The sequence below is a fragment of the Sminthopsis crassicaudata genome, chromosome 2 (assembly GCF_048593235.1).
Source record: "Sminthopsis crassicaudata isolate SCR6 chromosome 2, ASM4859323v1, whole genome shotgun sequence".
Taxonomy (NCBI): Eukaryota; Metazoa; Chordata; class Mammalia; order Dasyuromorphia; family Dasyuridae; genus Sminthopsis; species Sminthopsis crassicaudata.
Window position 1 is genome coordinate 147355927 of NC_133618.1, and position 24358 is coordinate 147380284.

Consider the following 24358-nt stretch of genomic DNA (forward strand, 5'->3'; position numbering starts at 1 on the left):
ATAGGGTTCTGAGTCATGGACCAGGGTTGATGTGAGAATACTCTTATTTGCATTTGATGGTTCTTTGGGCATATGGATTGTCATACGCATGCAAGAACATTGACACAAATCATGGGGTAATATAAGGAATGCTGGATTTGGAGTTGAGGGCCAGGGTACAGATGTGGGCTTTGGCACTTGCTACCTGTGTAACCTTGGGCAAGTCAACTTTACCTTCCCAGTGAGTCTTTGGTTTTCTCATCTATAAAATAAGGGAAATCAATTAGATGACTTCTAAAGGCACTTTCATCTCTAAATCTACTATATAGATTGATGTGCAAGTTCAGAATTTGGGGCCACTCCTTGCAGGTGAAAGTAGATAGCTTCAGATTAAACAAAACAATTCCATGTCCCTGTCTTAAATAGGTTTAATAGAGGTTCATGGAAGGTAGATTGTGAAATTGTAGTATCTTTGTGATCTTTTGGGGGACACATTTACATGTGATGGGGTTGTATTATTCCAAAAGTAGATGGATTATTTAATGCTAAAGAAAGGCAAATATAATTGTTATTCTCTTATAGATCTCTCTGATGAAGGATAGAGGAGGAGCAAAAGGGTCAAGAAGATATTTGAGTATTTCCTTATTGACCTGATTCATGGGTTATCGATTATAATTTTACCAATTGGCCAAACCCAATATATTTGGGAAAGTAGCTTAGGACCAAAGGTGAACAGTGATTTGGGATTAGAGACACATTCTTTGAGCAGGGGAAAGAATGCTGTAGGAGCATTTTAAAAATTAGTTATCATTGGGGGTTATTGGAGAGTTTTGAACAATAGTCAAAGAACATTTATTAAGCAGCTACTACATATTAGACACTGTGTTAAGCTCTGGGGATACAAATAAGAAAAAGAAAGACAATCCCTGCCCTTGAGGAATTTACAATCTAATATTGGGATGTGTAGCTAAAACCAATATTGTGTGGGAAATATGAAAGTTGGTTGGAAATTCTGAGCCTTCTGTTAAGGGAGGCTTTGAGAAAAGGTTTTTGCTCTGCCTTTCAAACCGAAGGAAGAGGGAACTTGGGAGGTTTTGAGTAACAAAGTTGAAGTAATCTTGATGATGAGATTTCTGGTAATTATTGTATCCTGGAGGAAGCATGAACAGCTTGTGGGAAATGAAGGATAGAGGAGTGATATTATCAATTTGTACATGATAACTCACATTCACATAGCTTCTAGGTATTTTCCTCACAACAACCCCATGAAGTATGGGGTGTAAGTATTACTCAAGTTTTGAAATGGTCCTGTGATTGTATTCATTCTACAACTCCCTCTGATGAGATCAATTGTAACCCATTCTGTACTACTTTGTCCATGTACTCCTATAAACTTGCTCTCCAATTGCTGGAGATTTTTCTTACTTTCTTTTGAGATTCAAGAACATATCAGTGGAGCACCCTTTCTGCTTGCCTCTCACCCTTTCTTTTCACTATGGGATCAGGTCATTTTCTTTTTCTATCATATAATAACTTCTTAATGACTTCATTTGGCTTCTATTCCCATACTTTTTGGCTACATGTTGCTGCCTGCTTACATCCACTATATATTTTTCCATTGCTCTCAATTATTTTTAATTGTGCAAATAGTCTATGTTTTGCTTCTGTATAACAATACTGATAGAATAAAAAAGATGGGGTTTTGATTTTATAAGAATATTAGGGTCAGTAAAGGAGCTTTGCAATTTCCCTAATCAAGTCCACTCTGCTTTTCCTGTCCTCTGGGTCTGAGTCATTGTCTCTGTGCCAGTTATATATACTACTGGATAGATTCTATGAGGTGCTTGTCTAAATGCATGCTGAAATCTTGACAATATACATTCTTCATCCATTTGGTCTTTCCTGTGTGGATGAATAGGCCACACTCTTTTGAATGATTATAGGTTTCTTTCAGAGCCTCGGCAATAATTTGGATCTTAATGCCTACAATGCTATTGAACAAAAGTATGTGAAGGACCTTCCTTTTCATAGGGGATCCCTTTTTTAACCTGGATATGTTCCGAATTTCCTCTATTACAGTGATAAAAGCTTTTGGCGTATATACTTTCCCCTGTTTTATGCCTTATTGGATGGTTGTTATTAGAGGGTTGCAAACAGGGTTATTTCTGTTGTCACATCTTCCAAAGAGCTTTGAATAGTTCTGATACATGATTGTAGACAATTTGTAGTAAAAGCGTCTGTCAGGTGATTCTTATTCTTCTGAATCAAATGATTTTTCATAATCAGCAATCAATAAACACAATGAGATCTTATCTTTCCTGAATCTTTCAGTTAATTATGAAATTACAAAAAAGCTGTGTTCCACTGTTGTTAGCTTGCAAGGGGCTGCTAGTTCCTTTCCAATACATCATTGAAGATGTTCTCAATTGGTGAATAGATGACTTTCAAAAAAAGATTTTGTATTAATAGGAGGTAGGATATTTAGTTATTATTAATGTTAGTGTAATAATAGTTATTGATGGTCTTTTTCATTATGAATAATATCAGAGATTTTTAGATGCCTTAGGTATCTTATATAACTTCAAATATCTTATATAATCAGCCTCTCAATTCCCTCACACCTGGGCTATCTGTGGATATCCTTTCTAGATACCCAGTTCAAACATGCTGGTTTTTGCATTTCGGGTTTCTTTAGTGTTTCTACCTCCTCTACAGGAACAACTGGAACTGGGATATTAAGGTAAAAGTATGCTGGTTCCACTATTCTTGATGGAGAAATGTTTGTTATATTGATTTTTGCAAATCTTTTTTCATTTTTTTTTCTATTTCTGGTCCCTTTTTCATTTTCATCCTTGAATGCCCTTGAGATGACTTTGCTGAGTTTATAAAAATCGTGCCAAGCTTTCTCCAAATTACTTTTACCCTCCACTGCTTCTCTCTGCCTTATAATACTGCTTATAACTGTTCAAATCCTGTAAGATTTTATGAGTTTATAGTTTAACCCAATGTTTTCTTTGGCTTTGGCAACCATCTCTCAGTCTCTTTGTTTCTTTGTCTTTCTCTATATTTTTCTGTCTGTCTGTCTTTCACCAGCAAGTCAGTCATATAGTTTGCTGTCTAAAATATTTTCTGGGTTCTTTTCTTTTTCATTATTGTGGTAATTAGTATACACTGGTTAAATTTCTAGAAAAAATTTATTGTAACTGATATTGATATCCTTTCTATTGTCCATTTCTCATTTTGAGTTTTAAATACTTGTTAAAATAGTTCAGTTGAGTCATTTTAATTGTATGCCATATATTTTTCATTATTATTCTTCTATTTAAAAAAAAACTAATTCTTATACTGTCTCTGATGAATCAATGGTCTCACTGTACATAGACAATTGACTCAGGGTTGACTTTGTTGTTGTTCAGTTGTTTCAGTCACGTCTGATTATTTGTGACCCCATTTGGGGTTTTCTTGGCAAAGATACTGGAGTGGTGCCATTTCCCTCTCCAACTCATTTTATAGATAAGGAAACTGAGGCAAATGGGGCTATGTCATATAGTAATTATCATAGCTAGTTAAGTACCTGAGTTAAGAATCTGAGACCAAAGTTGATCTTGGCCATTACATTCTATCCACTGTGCCATTGAGTTGCCTGATCAGGGATAAGAACATCTATAATAAATATCTATACTATTGTTAATGGCTTCATACTCATCCTTGAAGAAGCAGGCCAAATAACGCCTTTTCTATAAAGTCTTCCTTTAATCTCTCCTCTCTCTAAGAAAGAAATGGTCTTTCTATTTTTGCACTTCTTATGGTGTTTATTAGCACCTTTCATGAAATTATTGTTTATTGGTTTATTTACCCTTATATACATAGATTGACTATGTCAAGGATATATTCACTTGCTATGAGCAGACTTCCCAGGTTGGCACTATCATAATGATCTGATGATAATTCAGACTAAGAGTGACTAGGTGATATCCCTAGGATATGGAGCACACCTACAATCTGAAGACCAGACAGTCAAACATCAATATAAATTTACACATAAGGCTAAACACAAGGCCCAAAAGAATAACAAGCAAATTAACTAGCTGTGTTTGAATTGATAGTTTTGTTCCAGAGTTTTGAAAAAAAACTGGTTTGCTTTGCTGACCTTTGTAAATGGAAGTGTTGACTGAACCTTTTATTTTCTTTTTTTGAAATTGAGAATTTGGGGAGTGCTTATATACTTGTGAAAGGTAAACACATTTAAATGAACTAATTGGCTGTGATCATTAGCAATCTTTGGCCTTAATATATATTCCATAAGCCATATAGATCTATTCAAGATCAAGATCCTCATTGGTTCAGAAATAATTACTGAATTGATCACTTCTTTGCTCAGAGACTGTTTACAAATCAACTAATGATGATCACAGATTTCCTAATCCAATGCATTAGGCAGAACAGGTAGTTAGTTAATATAGGTTTGTTGAGTGGATGAATGAATGGATAGATGAATAATCAACCCTTGGATGAAGAGAGAAGACTTGGAGTTGTAGGGGGGGAGGGGAGGAAGAGTCAAATACTCTAGGAATTTAATAAGTCAAATACCCTTAATAATACGGAAAATAAGTCAAAATTCTCTAAAAGAAAACAAAACAAACATAAATGAAACCAGAGACCATATCCCTTTTCATAAGTTGCTTTAAGAATCCCTCTTACAGCGAGCTTACCATAGTTATGGCATATTTCCTATCTCCTCAACAGAGCTGCTCAGTGAGGCTCTCTTTTTAACCTTCTCTGCTCTTTTTTCTCTCTACACCCTTCCTCTTGGGCATCTCATCAGCTCCTGTGGATTTGAAGTTCAGGACTATGCAGATACAGATGATTTCTAAGTCTATAATTCCAACCTTAATCATCTACCTGAACTCCTGAACTTTAATGAACCAGTTATTGCTTTTTAAACATCAACTGGGTGCCCATTGAAGTCAAATATTCAGCATTTCCAAAATGAAACTCATTATCTTTCTCTACTTTTCCTTTCCTTCAAACTTCTCTATTTTGGTTAATGGACTATCATCCTCTTAATCACATAGGCTTGTCACCCTAGAATCATCAATTTAATTCAATTCTACTAGAATTTATTAAGTACTTTCTATGAGCCAAGCACTTTAGGGCACAGAGATAAAAATTACAACATTTTGTGCCCTTGAGGACCTTACATTTTTACTATTTCTTCTCTTTTACCTTTTACTCCAGTCTTATTTTCAAGTTTTTGCTTCACCACCTGTGCTACCTACTCTAGTATGTGGGGTAGGACCTTAGAAAAAGCTGGCCCAGTACATATGGCAGGTTCTTAGAAAATATTGCTCCTAACACATGTAGGAAAGAGAATGAATTCTGTTTTGTGTATGATGAGTTTGAGATGTTCCCGGGACATCCACTTTGAAATATCCAATGAACAGCTGGCGACAGAAAACCAAAGAAAGCTCTCGGGAGAGATTGATATGCTGAATATATGGATCTGTGAGTCATCTACATAGAGATAATTAAAAGCAGATGAGGTCACCAAGAGAGTGTAGAGAGAGAAAAGAAGTTACCCAGTATAGAGCCTTAGGGAAAAACCAAATTTAGGGGATTTGATATGGATGATTAGGCAGCTAGAGAGAGACTGAGAAAGAGCAGTCAGGAAAAAGTTATATCATGAAAATCCAGAGATGTGAAGGTGACCAATAGTATCAATTATAATAGAAATTCAACAAAGATGAGGGCAGGAAAGTACATTACATTTGGCAATTAAGAGACCATTGGTAACTTTGGAAAGAGCAGTTTCATTTGAGTTAATGGGGACAATGGGGAGCCATTGAAGAATTTTGAGCATCACATGATGAAAATGAATCACACTATAATTTTGTAAGTCTATTCTTATGGGGGAAGAATCAGGCTCCAATACATAATAAAAATCACAGTCAAGAATATTGGCATTCACTTCAAGAAACATTCTGACTTCATCAGCATGCATGCTTATATGCATTCAATTTTCTTACACAAATAGATAATCAGTGCTTATAATCTTCGCACAGTTGGTTAAAATCATACACATATTAAACATGTCATGTAGCTTATCTCCATTTAGCATTCTCACTGACTTGGCAGGACTTAAACATTAAAGGAATCACATTGGTATGCATTTTTGGTGGGTGGAATGGTCTATACCCAAGAGGTGTTAATTTTGGAAGGCACACTAGTGTATCTTTGGAAAGGAATGCTGTAGGAGGACAGATTAAAAAGAACAAAGACTTTTTAGTTTGGAAGGATGAAAGGAAAAATAGAGAGAACATGGAGCTCTATAAAATCATGAGTGATGTGGGTAAGATGGACATGGATTTATTACTCAAACCCCAGAATACTGATATAGTGTAAATATATGACGAATTTCAAAGCTTCAATCAATCAACAAGCATTTTTATGTGCTTATCTATTATGAACCAGACACTATGCTAAGTGCTGGTTTAGACTCTGCTGTCAAAAGATTTAATATTTAATATTCTGACTAAACAACATATAAATATATGTGTATGTATATACATGTGTATGTACTGAATAAATCTGTTTTATACATAAAACATTAATATTATTAAAGTGCTGGAGAGGACTAGCAATTGGAGGGGGATCGTTAATACATTGTTTAAAAGGGGATTTAGAAAATCAAGATAAATGAAATGATGAGAGAGTTGTGATTAATAAGAAAAACTAGAAGTTTGGGAAATCACTGCTCATTTTTGGAGGTCAGACTTTTTTGTTGCTATTCTCAGAATAGAGGACTACAGAATAAGATCCCTGACCTCTAGGTCTAATTCTTTCATTTCCTAGCGAAACTCATGGCCTAGAATACTAACTCTGGGTTTTACAAAGACTTCAAGCTTTTCATAAACTACTCTTTTTGACTTGTGTCCCCATCCAGGGTTTACCTGAGGACATCAGAACATAGCCCAAATTTAGAGTTCTCCAGAAGGGATAAAAGGTCCTCTACTCTCATGTAAGAACTAAAATGAACAATTCTTTGTATAGAAGACAGATTTTATTATACTCAACAAAAAAGACAAAGGATATTCATCAAGACAATCTTTCCTTCTCAGATGAACTTCCACTAACTCCCTATATCCCGAGAACTATAAAGGCTTCCAATCCTCTAAAAGGGGAAAGCACTTAAGGTGAGAGTCAAAACACCTCTCTCAGATTGCATAGTGCTCATAATTCAAAATGAACTATAGTGGAGGGTAAAGTTCACATTTACTCCTTCACTTTTGGTCTCTGGTTATTTGATTTGGGAACTTTTTCTTTCATCTCAGAGCTTTTCTCTCCAAGAAGGTGGGGTCCTCAAATTCTTCTTAATCAAATGATACTCATGGTTGCTGCCATCTCTGGGAATATGCAAGTGGTTCTTTTTTCTCAGGGCCAAGTAATTCCTTAATGAATTCATGTAGGTTCTCCTGCAGCTAAGATGGGTCTTCCTCTGACCACCTCAGTTCAGGCTCTCTCTGTCCTCTTCCAGATCCATGTTTTGTTCTCCTTATTTAAAAAACTTTCCTCCAGAGATAATGATTCAAGTATCTATCCCAGCCATGGCTCACTCAACCATCTTCCTATGCCATCAACTCAATAAATTGTTCTCAAGTGGTATCAATGGGCCAATAGTACCCAGATTAAACGTTCTTGTTCATGTTAAGTCAAGGAGCCAAAGCCAGGACAAAATCTCAAATGTGGTACCAATGAGCATTTTTATGCCTTTCATAAAGAGATATCTTTAAAGGTAAAAGAAAGTCCTCTTTGCACCTTATTAATCAAGTTTTTCCTGGTCACTATAGTTGCAATGCACATGTAACTTTAAGTCTCTTAAACCAGTTAAGCTCAGTTAAGCTGCTTCCGTATCTGTAAAGTATTAGTTATAATATTTATTCTGTCTATTTCATGGGATTGTTGTGAGGATAAAATAGGAAAATGCATGTGAAAGTGCTTTATCTCTTGTAAAGTGCGAGGCAAATATATATTGCTTTCCTTAATTGATCCAATTCCCCCCTCTTTCCTCCCTTTTTTTACTTTTAAAGCTTTTTAATTTACCAAATACATGCAAGAGATAGTTTTTAACATTTCCCTTCACAAAATCTAGAGCTATGGTGTCAAAATTAAATAGAAATTGAATCATACAACTATAAGGTTCCTAAACCACACAAAAATATTTTTCAGGACACATATTGACTTTGAAAACCACATAGTAACATCATTTATGTTCAACTATCTTTTTATTTTGTTAAATATTTCCCAATTATATTTTAATCTAGTTCAGGCTACATTCACAGACAGCAATTTAACACTTTTAGTATTGGAACATTGCAAGGGGCTTTGAAAGATATGGTGATTTGCCATAGTCACACAACAAATACCATATTGGATTTGAACCCAAGATATTTCTGACTCCAAGTCCAGGACTCTTTCTCCCAGTTTGCTACTTCTTGTTAGGAATGACTTGTGTTAGCCACAGTAATATAAATATTTTAATATTATACTTCAGAGTATTATATTGCATATTATATTTACTATTATTAAAAAGTTTTATACTATAGCTATGATTTCATGGGCATAAGGAGCTCCCAGTGAGGAAACTCTTTCTATCAATGCATATCAACAACTGTTCTGCAACTCATAGTCTTACAAGTTACCTGAGGGTAATGAGAATTTATGTGGGCAACTAGGTGATACAATGGATAGAGTACAGGACTTAGAGTCAGGAGACCCTGAGTTCAATTTCTACCTCAGACACTTACTAGCTGGGTAACTCTGAGCAAATCAATTAACTTCTGTTTGCTTCAGATTCCTCAAACTGTAAAATGAGCATCCTGGAGAAGGAAAAGACAAATTACTCCAGTATCTTTGCCAAGAAAATCTTATAAAAATGAGATCAAACAAATATAGAAAAATGTTTAGTAAAACTGCATATGTTTAATCTATATTGGATTGCTTGCCTGTCTATGGGAAGAGGTGAAAGAAAGAAGGGAGAAAAAGTTGGAACACAAGATTTTGTAAATGTGAATATTGAAAACTATCTTTTGCATTTATTTGGTAAAATAAAAAGGTTTAAAAAATTAAAAGGGGGAAAATAGGATCAAGAAGAGTCAGGCATTTGACCCACTGTAGCCAACTTTATGTTTTCATGGAAATTTTCTACATATGGCAAAAAAGTCAAAGATTACTTTCAAGTTACATCCTTATTATCTTTTAAGAAAATGCAAGTACTTTGTATTTCTAGTACTTACTACAGTGTTTGACATGTACTAGCCACTTGTTCATCATTTGTTTTTGAACAAGACCAATGACATTATAGATGATAGCTTGACTTCTAGATGAATTGGATTTAAGCAAAGTTGAGAAAAGTCATCAGCTGCATTCTCTCTTCCAGTCACTGAAGTTCAGTAGCAAGACAAAAGTCAGGACAACTTGAGATGACCTGGGTTGCAATGGATGATCTTCATCCGACTAATACCTGCCTCAGCCACTTGCATGGCTTCTGGAGCAAATTGCACTCATCTGTACATTTTGCTGCAGGGTGTCTTCACATGTTCAGGGTAGACATCCCCCTTCTACCCCGCTTCACCCACAGACTTGATGTCCCTCAGTTATCTCCAGCCTATTCAGTCCATCTGTCAAAGGGGTTTACTGGAGTATGACCCTGTAAACTATAGCTTCTTGGAGCCACAAGGGAGATCTAGGTAAAGGTGGACACTAAAGGTGGATGAGCAGCCCTAAAAGAGGCTCAGCAAACCCTCACACCAGAGATGCTAGTCCTTCCTGAACACAGTGGATGTTGTGTAGATAGTAGACTTAACAAATGTTTGTTGGCTGATTTTTGGTGATTAATAAAAAATTATGGTCAGCATTCTAAGTTAACTTGAAATTAATAGCTAGAACTTTAAAGTCTGTAAAAATTATCTCATTTTATTCTCAAAACATCCTTAGGAAGTTGATGCTATTATTGTATCCATTTTCAGTTGAAGAAACTAAGGCAAATTGTTGTTAAAATGATTTATTCAAAGTCATATTACCAATAAGTTTATTTTTTAAATTTATGAACTAAAACAAGCATTTCAAGAATATTTATAATTTAAAAAGTATGACTGAATCCGATCATGAGGTCACATTTGAACTCAGATCTTGGCTCCAGGTCCATTGCTTTGTTCACTATTCTACCTAGTTGCCACTGAATTGGAGAGGACCTTGGAGATTGATATCACTACTACATTTTATAAATAAGGACACAGATCCAGAGAATTTAAACAAATTCTGAAGATCACCCAGTGAGTGGTGGGGCTGGGACTAGATCCCAGATCATTTTGTTCTTAGTATAATGTTCTTTTCACTATACCACCATTCATCAAAAGATGATTATTTTATCAATGTGGATGCATCTTTTACTGACACAGATCACGGTGTCCTCTGTGCCTCAGTGGATCGTCCTGATTAGTTTCATTCAGGTCAATATTAGTTCAGTGTGTACAACACTAGAGAAATTAGCTCTTGGAACACTAAGAAGCTAGTTCTCTGTATCAGGACACAGGTTCAAAGCCAGTCTCTGCCCTTTCCTAACTTGTATTTCTTAACCTTTCAGCGCCTCAGTTTCTTCACCTATAAAATTAAGTATATAGTTTATAATATAAGTATTATTTATTATAAATTTATTATTAACTATTTTTATAGTTTATAGTATAACTATTATTTATTATACATTTATTATAAACTTTTTATAGTTCATAGTATAACTATTATTTATTATTAACTATTTTTATAGTTTATAGTATAACTATTATTTATTATAAATTTATTATTAACTATTTATAGTTTATAGTATAATAATAACTATTATCTATTATACATTTATTATAAACTTTTTATAGTTTATAGTATAACTATTATTTAGTATTAACTATTTTTATAGTTTATAGTATAGTAGTTTATAGTATAGTTTATAGTATAACTATTATTTATTAGTAACTATTTTTATAGTTTATAGTATAATAATAACTATTATCTATTATACATTTAGTATTAACTATTTTTATAGTTTATAGTATAGTAGTGTATAGTATAGTTTATAGTATAATAATAACTATTACCTATTATACATTTATTATAAACTTTTTATAGTTTATAGTATAATAACTATTATTTATTATTAACTATTTTTAACCAAAGCTTAAGTGAGGCTTGTGTCTAAGTCAAAGTTTAAGTATGTTTTTCTCTAAAATGAATCAGCAGAATTACTTCTATAAAAGTAGATAAGGGGTACAGGACAACTATTTATTTCCCATCCTACCAAAAAAATACTTAAACCCCAAAATTTAACAAATACTTTTGTTATTTAGCATTGCTATTAAAATTGTTATTTGACAAATAGCCAAAAACAATCCATGATATCTCTTATACCCCCTGAGAGCTCCCGGCCACTTTCCGGGAATGACGCCCTCACGTGGAATCTGCCTTTCCCGAACCGTGTAAGGGCCAGGTCCCGATGGGCTCTTTGTCCTCGTCTCAGTCCCCACCTCTCTGAGCGGCGGGCGGTTTCCTCGGGCCGCTGGCACACGTTTAGCTCTTCACGGACTGATGGCGGGCGCGGTCCGTTTCCCGGGTTTCTACTTGGTGGCCTGCCCTCAGAGAGAGAAACACAGCTGATGACGCGACCGGGAGATGAGGTCCAGCCCCAGGCTCAGCTGGTCCCACGTCCGTGTCGGTGGCCTGTCCTGGAAGACGCCGCCCTTCGGGGCTTCCCGTGACCTCGGCTCTCTCTCACAGAGCAGTGATGTTCCACTGCAGCCACTTACCGCCATTGGCTGAGCCATTCCTCCAGTGACCATCTTCCCCTGAGTTTCCAGTTCTTCGCCCTACAATTTTCAATGTCTTCTCCAGCAGACTCTCGCTGAGTAACCCCAGATTTGTTCTCTGCTGTTTTTGTGACACTGGACAAGCATTTAACTTGCAGGGCCCTCAGCTCCTCCTTTGTAGAATGAAGGGATTGGACTAGACGTTTTCCATGGTTCTTTCCATGTCCAAAGCTATGATCCTGTGAGTGACTCATCACACACACCAGAAAGGGCCCGAGGACTCCAACACGCGGCGTTTTCAAATAAAGATTTCAATAATAACAGTAATAAAAGTCTCCGTCCTCATGGAGCCTTGGTTCTTGCGGAAGTGAGGAACAACACAGAGAGAAGTACGACAAACTGAGGAGGACCGCGGAGGAAAAAAAAAAAGCCTGCAATCTGCGGTTGGAAGCGCGGCCTCCAGTTCTTAGAGGGTTGTTTACAAGGAGAGGAATCAGACTCGTTACAAAGAGGCAGCTTGAGGTAATAAACAACTTAATACTGAAGCCGCCAAAAGCCGGACCTTTGCCTTGTGAAATAACGGGCTCCCCTCTAATGGCTTCAAGGCCCTTGCAGACGTCTGGTGCGTTAAGGTGGGGAGTCTCTCTGGAGAAACGAGGGCTGTGGGGGGCAGGGGACTCGGAAGTTTTTTCTAATTATGCGATTTTCTGATAACATTTACGGCGCCGCAGTAGAGGGACCGCCCACGCTGCGCCCCCAGGCCCAGCGGCACCCAGGCTCCTTGGAAAACTCCGACTCCGGGTTCCCGTAGGAAGCGCACAGCAGCTGAGAAGGCCCGCGTGGGTTAATGGACGGGAGCCAGGGGCCGGGGGTGGATTGGTTAACGGGAACCAATGGAAAGGGGCAGATTTGGCGGGCGGAACGAAGCAAAGGCTACCGGGGCTTTCAGACCACGTGGTGCCAGAGGCGGAGAGCCGAGCGCGGCACCCACCGAAACGGCGAGCGGCGTGGGGCTGGGGCGGCCAGGTAGGGGGGAAGGGGCGAGCTCGGCGGGCAGAGCCCCGACTCGGGACGGGCGAGGGCTGGCCAAGGACAGGAAGGGCGAAAGGACCGGAAAGAGGAGGGGAACCTCGGGCTGGTTTTAGGGAAAGGGCAGCGTCCCGGGAGCCCGGCGGGCCTTCGGAGGGCAACGGCGTTGGGAAGGGAAGGGAGCTGTGGGAAAAACTCCCTGCGGCTTCACAGACTGAGGCAATTTACACGTAGGAGGGGCCCTAGAGACTATCCAATCCAACTGCCCCCTTTGGACCGAGCAAACCGAGGCGCGCTGTGTGATGTGTCCGAGCTCTCAGATAATGGCAGAACCGGGAATCCACTGCAGTTATTTGTCCACGAACCCAGCGCTCTCTCTAGTACAGAACGTCGCGTAGTTAGCTAAAAAACTGAGGGCTCTTCTTATCCTCCATTTTATACGTCATATCTAATTACACAACGTGCAGACAGGAAGACCGGACCTTAAACCTCCCCTCTGGGCACTTCCTGGGCCAGCCGCTTGGCCTCCGTTCGCCTCATTAATTTTCGGGTCCTTATTCACTGTTATAGATAACTTGAAGTTGGGTGAAAGAAATCCCAGACTAGAAATTCCCTTCCAATGAAATGACACATTTGTTCCTCATGTAGTCTCAGATATGTGCTCCATCCACCCGTCCGACCGTCCATCTGTCCTTCTGACCATCCATCGGTCCGTCCATCCAAACATCCATCCAGCTAGCTATGTAGCCTTCCTTTAAGAATTTTAAAGTGATTTCCTGGGCCTCTGCTTAGAGATTGTGATCCACGTAGTGCCACACGGCTGAGTCAGAATTAGGGCTTAAAGCCAGCTGTGGCCACTCAAAAAGCGGTGTGCTTCTTAGGGTGCAGTGGTCTTTGTCAGTGCTGTGCTGTGGAAATGTGGGCGACTGGACTGACGAGAAGTGGTCCCTAACGTCTTTTCCAGCTCTTATGCCAACAGTCTCAAAATGTGGTTAGAGGGCCAATGGGGGTTCCGGAGTCTGTGAGGTCAACACTGTAATTCTAAGATGTTTAACTTTGAATAAGGTAAATATTGATAAACATAAATAACCCTCATAAACAAAAGCTTTTGGGGGGTTCAATAATTTTTAGGAGGATAAAAGAATCTTGAGATCAAAAAGTTTGAGAACTGCTGTTCCACTCTGATGATGAACGTTTGGTGTGATAAGGTTTTAAAACCCAAGATAAACTTACTGGTCTTTTTTTTGTTTGTTTTTTGTTTTTTGTTTTTTTATAATTATTGCTTCTTTCACTAATTGGAACGGTTAGATGCAGTACATCAGCTTTAAGTTAGGGACACTCACCTTAGGCTATTGAGAACAAATGAGAATTTTCCTTAGAGAATAATGTTGTCAATGGGACTACCAAGTATTCATAGGGTTTTAAAGAACAAAACATCCCTAGGGAATGATTTGCTACCACTTGCTGCAATTGAAAAAAACTTAGCCTTTCCATTGATGGAAAAGAGAAACCTGGAATTGCTATTAATAAAGAAGTGGTGCTGCTTTTGGCATTTTCATAGAACTTAATTGCATCCCACCTGCTACCTTAATGTTTAATCTCCTTCTCAAAACTCTTTATGGATCTCTATAATCTTTTGGCATTAGATTCATATTGCCTCACTGGTGCCGGAGGTAGTTGAAAATAATAAATGGATAAATTTTGCAGATGATTTGTGGGTTTTCATTATTCTCCATTTTTTTTAGAGAACATTACATTTTATTTTATTTTTTTAATTTTATAATTATAAATTTTTGACAGTACATATGCATGAGTAATTTTTATAACATTATCCCTTGTATTCATTTTTCCAAATTTTCCCCTCCCTCCCTCTACTCCCTCCCCCCTATGACAGGTAATCCCATACATTTTACATGTGTTACAATATAACCTAGATACAATATATGTGTGTAAATACCATTTTCTTGTTGCACATTAATTATTAGCTTCCGAAGGTATAAGTAACCTGGGTAGATAGACAGTAGTGCTAACAATTTACATTCGCTTCCCAGTGTTCCTTCTCTGAGTGTAGTTATTTCTGTCCATCATTGATCAACTGGAAGTGAGTTGGATCTTCTTTATGTTGAAGATATCCACCTCCATCAGAATACATCCTCATACAGTATTGTTGTTGAAGTGTACAGTGATCGTCTGGTCCTGCTTATTTCACTCAGCATCACTTGATGTAAGTCTCTCCAAGCCTCTCTGTATTCCTCCTGCTGGTCATTTCTTACAGAGCAATAATATTCCATAACCTTCATATACCACAATTTACCCAACCATCCTCCAATTGATGGGCATCCATTCAACCTCCAGTTTCTAGCCATTAGTAAAAGGGCTGCCACAAACATTTTGGCACATACAGGTCCCTTTCCCCTCCTCAGTATTTCTTTGGGATATAAGCCCAATAGCAGCAATGCTGGATCAAAGGGTATGCATAGTTTGATAACTTTTTGGGCATAATTCCAGATTGCTCTCCAGAATGGCTGGATTCTTTCACAACTCCACCAACAATGTACTAGTGTCCCACTTTTCCCACATCCCCTCCAACATTCATCATTATTTGTTCCTGTCATCTTAGCCAATCTGACAGGTGTGTAGTGATATCTCGGAGTTGTCTTAATTTGCATTTCCCTGATCAGTAGTGATTTGGAACACTCTTTCATATAAGTGGATATAATTTCAATTTCATCATCTGATAATTGTCTGTTCATATCCTTTGACCATTTATCAATTTATTCTCCATATTTTAATAGGTCAATAAGAAATAGTTATATAGAAAAGCTTCTTTAACTGTGGGTTATGATCCCATATGGGATCAAGTAATTGAATGTGGGGATCATGAAAAATTTAGCAACACTAAGAAGTTTCAGTGGCCAAAAAATAATTAAAAATCAAACATTTAATGACTCTGAGGTGTTTCTGGCAATGCAGTCCATGTTACATCACACAACTTCACTGCAGCCTTGGTTTTTTTAACACAAAAGTATGCTTTTCACTGCTCAAGTTATTATACCCTGCAGCATCAACAAATACTACCAGAAACATTTCAATTCATATTTGAGACTATTGTTTTGTATAAATTGCAGTGTTCCTACAAGTGTATACACATTTTTTTGCTCTTACAAAAACATAATTTAATTACATACAATAAAGACATTTTAACATTTTCCTATTTATCATTCTTCAGCATGTAAATATCAAATTAGTATATCTTTGGATTGTATTGTATTGGAATGTTTGCTTTTTAAAAAATTGCTTTTATCTCCTCATTTTACAGAAACATAAGTGTTTAATTGCAGCAAGTAATGCAAAAATATTATTTTAATATTTCTCCATCATTACTGCTGAATGTATATGTAAGTGTGAACATCAATTTTTAAAGTAAGCTCAAAATGTAATTTCATAAACTAAAGCTAGTATTTCAGAAATTATTAGCAATATTTGTTTACATTTTTAGAACAAAAATATTTTTCATTTATGGTTAATTGGTTAAATTTAGACAGAATAGGTAAAAATATTCATGGCAACATGGTAGAGTCTTCACTACCAAGTTGTAGTACACCTCAATTGATAAGCTAGAGAAAATATGTCAAATCACTTTTGATGATGATGATGTGGGAAAATCTCTTTGCTTAATTTGTAAGTTTTGATTTCAGAGATGAGAGAAACTAGCCAAACCAAAATGACATTATAATACCAAGCATGTAGCATACTGCAATTAACCAAAATAATATTTTGAACTTTAAAAAATCTTCAAGTAAAGAACAGTATTCTAAGAAATTTGTTACTGTTGATGAAAAATATTTCCTTGCATCTTATGAAACTTATTTAATTACAAAAACTAAAAAAAAACTCTACATGATAGGAGAAAAATCTCATGTTATCTGCCACTATTAAAATGTCAGAAATAGTTCATGGGAAAAAGTATGGGGATAAAATTTATAAAAAATCCTTTATCAAATGATACTGTTTCTAAAAGAATTTTGGAAATTAGTATTGATCAATTCCTGCAGCTTATTATCAGGCTTAAGGACTGCCCAAAGTTGTAATTCATTTAGTTGAAACACCTGATAATTCTAACATAGCATGATTGTTACTTTATAAGATATGTTTATGAAGAAAACACAAAGGAGGAATTATTGTTTTTCTAACCTTTGGAAGGTCACATAAGAGGGGAAGATATATCTTAAAGTTAATGAATTTTTCACAAATGAAAATTTATAGTGGAAAAATTGTGTTGGAATTTGTACAGAGGGTGCTGGAGCAATGATGGGCGAGATTGTTGGATTTGAAGCAAAAATGAAATCTGATGGTAATGAACTATATTACTATGTTATTTATTGAATATTTTTAAAAACCTCAATTTTAACATGTTTCAAGGGAAAAAATTGTAACATTTATGTTAAAAGATAAAATTGAAAGTTTTACTAAAATGTTAACAAATGGATAGGGTAAAAAATAGTTCTTTAGAGATGTTTATAGCTATAAGTGATTTTGTAATTGAAAATAACCTTCCTAAAAATTTAATTGTAAGAGTTATAATTGATCACCTGAAGAAACATCTGGCGTGACAGTTTCAGAAATACTTCTTTTCAAATTTTAATTCTAAAAACCTAAGTTGGGTTCATAAACCATATTCAATTGAAACTTTAAAAAACAGTCATTTGCCATTAAAAGTTCAAGAATAATTTGCAGAGTTATCAAGCAACACAAGTTTAAAAGGTGAGTTTCCTTAAAAAATTGTTAAATGGATTTTGTCTTGGGATTAGGACAGAATTTCCAACCGTTTCTGAAATGGCCCTATACATGCTTCTACCATTTTGTTCTATGTATTTATTCAAAGCGGCATTCTCACATTGATACAATCAAAACATTGATTACTTAAGAAAAACATTGAAGATATTCTACATCCTCCAGTATCAAATATTCTGACAAGATTTAATTTTTTTATATAAAAATAAATAAGCATATCCATCTCATTAGTAAGCAAATTGGCTTTTGTCTTTAATAAATGGTAAAATTATATTTATACCAAAGAATTGTTTTAAAGTAAATTTCTTTATGATTTATTATCCCTAAATGTTTGATTTATATGCCTATTTTATGTACACCCAAGGTTGCATTAAAATGTCCTGGGCAAAAAAGGGTTGCAAGTGGAAAAAGTTTAAGAAGCCCATATATAGCACATACTTTTAAGAATCTGTGATTTCCTTTTTGTGAGTACTCTCTCCACTCATTTTAAAACATCTCTGATTTATTATCAAGTGTTTGAGAATTTCTGCAGATGTTTATTTTTCTTAGGTCATATTTGAAAGGCAGCTAAGTGGTGAAGTGGATAGATTGCTTGGGCTTTTGAGTTAGGAAGGCTCATTTTCATGAGTTCCAATCTGGTCTTGGACATTTACTGGCTTTGTGACCCCTGGCAACTCACTTAACCCTATTTAACCCCTTCATCTATAAAATAAGCTGGAAAAAGGAAAGGCAAGCCACTCCAATATCTCTGCCAAGAAAACTCCACATGGGTCATGGAGAGTCAGACATGACTGAAAAATGACTCAACAGTAGGTTGCATTTAGTAAGTCTGCTAAAATCAAGAATTTGAGGAATGGCTATACTAGTGAATAATTTCACAGCTTTTGTCCAATTTTATCTTTTATTTGTTTATTTTTCTGAAGAAGTTGGGGTTAAGCGACTTGTGTAGGGACTAATAGGTGTTGGGTGTCTGAGGCCAGATTTGAACTGAGTTCCTCCTGACTTCATGGTTGGTGCTCTATCCACGCACCACCTAGCTGCCCCTGTTCAATTTTTTCTTAACTATTTTTCCTTTTCCTCGGCATTGTTGAGTATCATCTTTAGTTAAAGAAACCATTTAAGCACGTATTGTTACCATTAAATTATAGAGTATGGAAGGAAACCAAGATCTAACAACCAAGAAATAGGCCCACTAATTCTTCAGGCATCCTTTCTAGGTCTGGAGAAGAGCCAGTTATCCTTACTATCTGATCCCTTGGGCCTCCAACACTGAACTGTAGGGGAACAGGATCATAGACACTTGGCTTAGAAGTAGAAAGGACTTTGGGGTCATCTAGGCCAAATCCCTCATTCTTTAGATGAAAGACCTGAGGCTTAGGACCAGAATCCACATCTTCTTGGCTCCAAGTTTAGTATTATGTCAGTAATGGAAATAAAAAATGCAATTCACAAAATATGGAAGTAAAAGTGTAAGCATCAAGAAGCATAGCTCTTGCTAGACTCTAGGGGAGTGAGGTGGGATGGAGAACCTGAGCTTTGGGAGGTAGGGTAGGTTTTGTTGTTGTAGCTTCTGGATTGAGAGAAGAAATAGGAATCAGTTGTTAGGATGATTGGAGCAACGTTTATAGGAGAGAAATGGGAATTTTAAAAGGCACGACAATAGGAGGAGTTAGAAGTTTCAATGAGAGAGGAAAAGGATGCTTAATAACAAAATAGATTGGGATACAGAAAACTAGTGGGAGGGACTATTTTTCTATAAGATATTTATTAGCTGTTAAGGGCTGAATTCCTACCTAGGTCTCCTGAATCTAGACCCAAGGCTACTTTCCCTGCTGTAAGGAGTAATGGGGGAGTAGTGATGCTGATGCTAAGGGAATAATGGCACCCCTGAAAGAAGTTTTCAATTTTGGTAAAGGCTTCAGTTATGAGAGATTATAGGGTTAAGTGTAAGAAGCCAAATTTAGTTCTGCCTTTGATTCTTAAATTAGCTTTGTGATTTTGGACAGATCATTTCCCCTCTCATTTTAGAAAGCTGTTTTGGATTTTAAAGCTTCTGTAATTTCTTTGGCTGTAGAAAGCTTGTAGAAACCATGGACTATTCCCCCTTCTCCCTCCACATTTTCCTTGACTTTATGTTTGGGAACTTCTGAGGTAGCATATTAGAGTAAAAATGAATAAGAAATTATTATTTTGAAAACAATGACCAACATTTTTTGGGGGGTAGAGATTGAGGGGATCCCCTTTCTAATTATTTTTCCTTGATTAGTGGTTAATAAGGGGTTTATAATAGCACCTCACAATATTCCTATAAAAATCAAATGAAATAACATGTAAATTGTGTAAAGAAATAAAAAAAAATAACATGTAAAATGTAAATCAGTAATATCACCTGAGAACACAGATCTTCAATATAATTTTCTATAATTAAAACAAAAAAACAACCCCCTCAAACCCAAAACACTTATTTTCTGGGTGAACTCTGAATAGTGCAGCATTTTCCAAATTGTTCTGTAGGTTCTTGGTAGACCATGTGATGGGAATTGGGGTTTCAGGGAAGAATTTTTATCTATGCTAAAGATATTTCCCCCTTTAAAGTGTTAAATATGTAATTACATATCTCAAAAATACTAATCTTTGGCAATTTTTCATCATGAAAGGAGTTATAATGTCTTCCATTTTCTACAGAAATTTCTAATCTTTTATCTCAAAGTTATTTCATTCCTTTTAATATCCTGGACGCCCAGACCAGCATTTATGGTTTTATCAATGTTTCAGGCTTAGAAATGTTCCTTGCTAAATTAGTTTGAGGAAAACAGTTTTAATGATATTTCATTGATCCTTGTAATATGGTAAGTACACATGAAGTATTTGTTAGTTGTATAAACCTTTTCTACCAAAGGACTGGGATAAATTAATTCATTCTGGAAACATGTATTGAGTATCATCATTGTGTAATGAACTGTAATTGGCCTTTTGGGGGGTTAAAAATCCCTAACATAGATCCTTCTCACAAAGAGCTGGCATTCTAGGTACCTACCCCCGAAGCTGTACCGTGCCCAGGCCACACTCGACAAGATTGGCTGGAGTTGATGGGCTGAACCAGGTTTGGAATTACCAGTAGGGTGGGGAGGTGTCTACCCCAAGCATGTGAAAATTCAGGCTCTAGCCATTATCTCATAATGTCATCAGTCCTCTGAGAAACAAAGGGCAAAAAGGATAGGAACAATTTTCCGATGAAAAATTAAAGCTATCTCTAGTCATATGAGAAGATGCTCTAAATCACTATTGATCAGAGAAATGCAAATTAAGACAACTCTGAGATACCTCTACACATCTCTCAGACTGGCTAAGACTGGAAAAGACAAGGACGAATGTTGTTGTAGGACATGTGGGAGAATGGGTACACTGATACATTTTTGGTAGAGTTGTGAACTTAGCCATTCTGGAGAGCAGTTTGGAACTATGCTCAAAGAACTATCAAACTGTGAATACCTGTTGATCCAGCAATGTTTCTATTGGACCTGTATACCAAAGAGATCTTAAAGAAAGGGAAGGGACCTGTATGTGCAAGAATGTTTATGGCAGCCCTCTTTGTTGTGGTCAGAAACTGGAAACTGAGTGGATGCCCATCAGTCAGAGAATGGTTGAATAAATTATGGTATGTGAATGTTAGAGAACATTATTGTTCTATAAGAAAGAACCAGAAGGATGATTTCGGAGAGGCCTGGAGAGACTTACATGAATCTCAAGAAGCATGCAGCTGCTGCTGCTGTAATAGTGGGGATACTGGAAAATCTTGAACTTGGTATAAGGTTTACCACTAAAAGAAGATAAGAGCCAGCAGTAACAAACTAAACTTTCAAGCAAATTGTGTAGTTTAAGTTCTCCCAGGATGTGAGAGGTTGTAATAAGTCATCATTAGTAGTAATAGCTAATAGCCAGCACTTATGTGGCTTTTTCAGATTTGCAAAGTCTTTTACAAATACCTCTTGATCCTCACAATAACTCTGGGAGGTAGGTGCTATTATTATCCCCATTTTACTAATGAGGAAATTGAGGCAAACAGATTAAGTCTGGGTCACATGGGAAATAATCTAAGGTGGGATTTGAACTTGGGCCCAGTGCTCACTCTATGCTATGTAGTCACTTGTGCAACTTTTGGACTGGTACTTTTTTTTTTGGCCTTTGTATCCTCAGTGCTTAGAATTGTTTTTAGTGGGCATTTAAATGTTGAATTGCAAATCAGGATGTTACAGCATGGTGAATACTAATTAGGAGTCAGACCTGCATTCAAATTCTGCCTCCAGCATTTATTAACTATGTGAACTTGGGTAAGTCATTATTATTGAACTGAATCATCCCTGGAAGACTATAAATTTATGCGATAAATCCAAAAACTGATATGGTAAATAAGGGCCAAGACCTCACCTCCACAGCAGCTTAGCTAAGTCCTATCTCTCTTGGAGCTGTCTCTCTATGCTAACTTTACTGGACCAGTTTTCCTCTGCCTCTTGCCAATGGATCTAGAAATATCTGGAGGACACAGATCAATTAAGTTGTAAGTACAAAGAAAGCTAGAAGGCTGTAAATAGAGCCATGGAAAGAGGGGAAGATCTGTATCTCTCTTTTTTCTGTTTTAAGGCCTGCTTGGAAACTAGATTTCTCTTTAATGATCTTAGACCCAAAGCATGGCTCATATTCATGGCACCAAGCATATTTTAAGGAGAAAGGCCCTAAAGGTGTTCTTGGTTTTATAGTTCTTTAGTCAATGGATAACTCCACTACAGTCTCTGGGGCTTCATTTGATAAGGAACATTTGCCATGGGATGCCTTTTTGTATAAACTTGAAATATTTGTTGTATGGTGGTGTATAGGACTCTGCTGTGAGGGCTTGCTGAGCCCTTTTTCGGGCTGCCTCTCCGTCTTTGGTGTCCACTTTCAGCTCTTACCTGTGGGTCCAAGAAGCTGCTGTGTGGTCAGTAGCCTTGTCCTGGATGGGAGAAAGGAAGGGCTGCGTGGCCCCCTGACCTGTCCCACTTGGGTCCTTGGTGAGGCTCCCAGAGATTGTTGTCTGTCCTTCATTCTTGAAGGGGGCATGTGCCGTTGGAGAGGTGGGCTAACCCAGATGGAGGGTTGAGTTAGGGGGAACTCTGCCCCAAGCAAAGGGGGTACTTTAGACTTTATGTGGTCTGGTGGGCAGAGGAGAACAATGTAACACCCGCCAAAGGAGGCTAAGGCAGTCAGGACTTCCATGACACTGTCCAGGAGAAGGCCTGAAGCTGGACACTGAAAGAGACAATGTATTTGGATAGTGTAGAAACACATGGAGGAGCAGGATGTGGAGCGTGATGTGAGCAAATATGCTTGTAGGTAGTACAGGGAGTGGGCCTGAATCATGTGCTACTAGAAAGGTTGGTGGAGAACCTTGAAAACCAGATGGAGGAGTTAAGATCTGAGCAAATCAACAGTTAGGGAGCCTTGAGAGACCCTTGACTAGGAGAGCGATTAGATGAAAATGAATATTTTCTGCCATCATAAAGCAAAATTTCTGCTTCCTCTAAAGAGGTAACATCACTAGGAAGAGTGGGAGGTTAAAGGGACAAGAGAAGAATCCTAAGAGGTCCATGATGGGGGCTGTAGCCCCTTGATATTCCTTGTTTGATCTCCAACTGCATTTGGGACTTGGACTTTGATGTGGTCAAACTAGTTTGGGCTATCTGAGCTGGCCAGGGTTTTACAGCCCCCATTCTAATCTGCTCAAATAGACCAAATGTCACAGCAGGGGAAGAGACTTCTGTCTCTACTCAAAAGATAACAAGAGAATCCTTATCTTATTACATCACTCTCAGGCTGAATGATTGTGCTCTGGTATAAAAGAGAGAACTCGGGGATTTGCTTTTTGCAAAAATGGCCTTGTACCATGCAGCCATTTTGCCCACCGGCTCTCCGGTGTTTCTATTCTAATCAATAAAGACTTTGTTTCTACACAGCCTTGAGTAGCGAAATTCATTCGCTAACAGACCCGTTAGTTGGGACTTTGGGAAGAAGAAAGAGATTATTAGACCTCCTGAAAGGAATTGACCCATCTCGGTTTAGACCCTCAGTTTACTCCTCATCAGTCCAGATTGGTCACTACTGCCATGCTACAATCATAGGAGCTGGGACTTTGTTGTAGGATGATCAGAGTGGATGCCTCAGCCTGGCTGGCCCAGTGACTGGCTTTGAAGGCTTCTGCTTGATTACCTTTCCTACTCTTCTCTGTATTATATCAATCATGTTATACTCAAACCAAACAAGTCTAAATCTAGGGTTGTTTTTGACTTTTTCCTTACCCTTCATATACAATTACCATGACCTGTTGTCTTGAATATAACCCTTTCTTTTCATTTCCACTAAAACCACCATAGTACAAGCCCTCATTTTTTCTCTTCCTAAAATACTGTAATAGAATCTTTTTTTTCCTCACCATTTTGGCTAGATTTTTTTTTAATTAAAGCTTTTTATTTTTCAAAACACAAGCATGGATAATTCTTCAACATTAACCCTTGCAAAAAACTTGTATTATTGTAATAGAATCTTAATTGGTCTTCCTACCTAATCTTTCACTGATCACATCACTCTTCTACTTAAAAAAATCTCTTGTGATTTCTAGTTATTTATGGAATAAAATACAAACTCCTGATCCTGGCATTCAGGGCCATTCA

General features: G+C 37.1%; 1 protein-coding gene across 4 annotated transcripts in view; it reads left to right on the forward strand.

Annotated features, from left to right (window-relative positions):
• LOC141555035 (serine/threonine-protein kinase PDIK1L-like) overlaps positions 1 to 24358 on the forward strand; it is a 101173-nt gene that overhangs the window by 14337 nt on the left and 62478 nt on the right. For 2 of the 4 annotated variants that reach the window (XM_074287587.1, XM_074287590.1), the window contains exon 1: positions 12749 to 12857. The exons of 1 other annotated variant lie outside the window; for it this stretch is intronic. The gene's annotated coding sequence lies outside the window, so the exon portion shown is untranslated. Of the gene's footprint in view, positions 1 to 11738; positions 12354 to 12748; positions 12858 to 24358 lie in introns of those variants that run through there. One more of the 4 variants, XM_074287588.1, reaches the window with a different exon arrangement.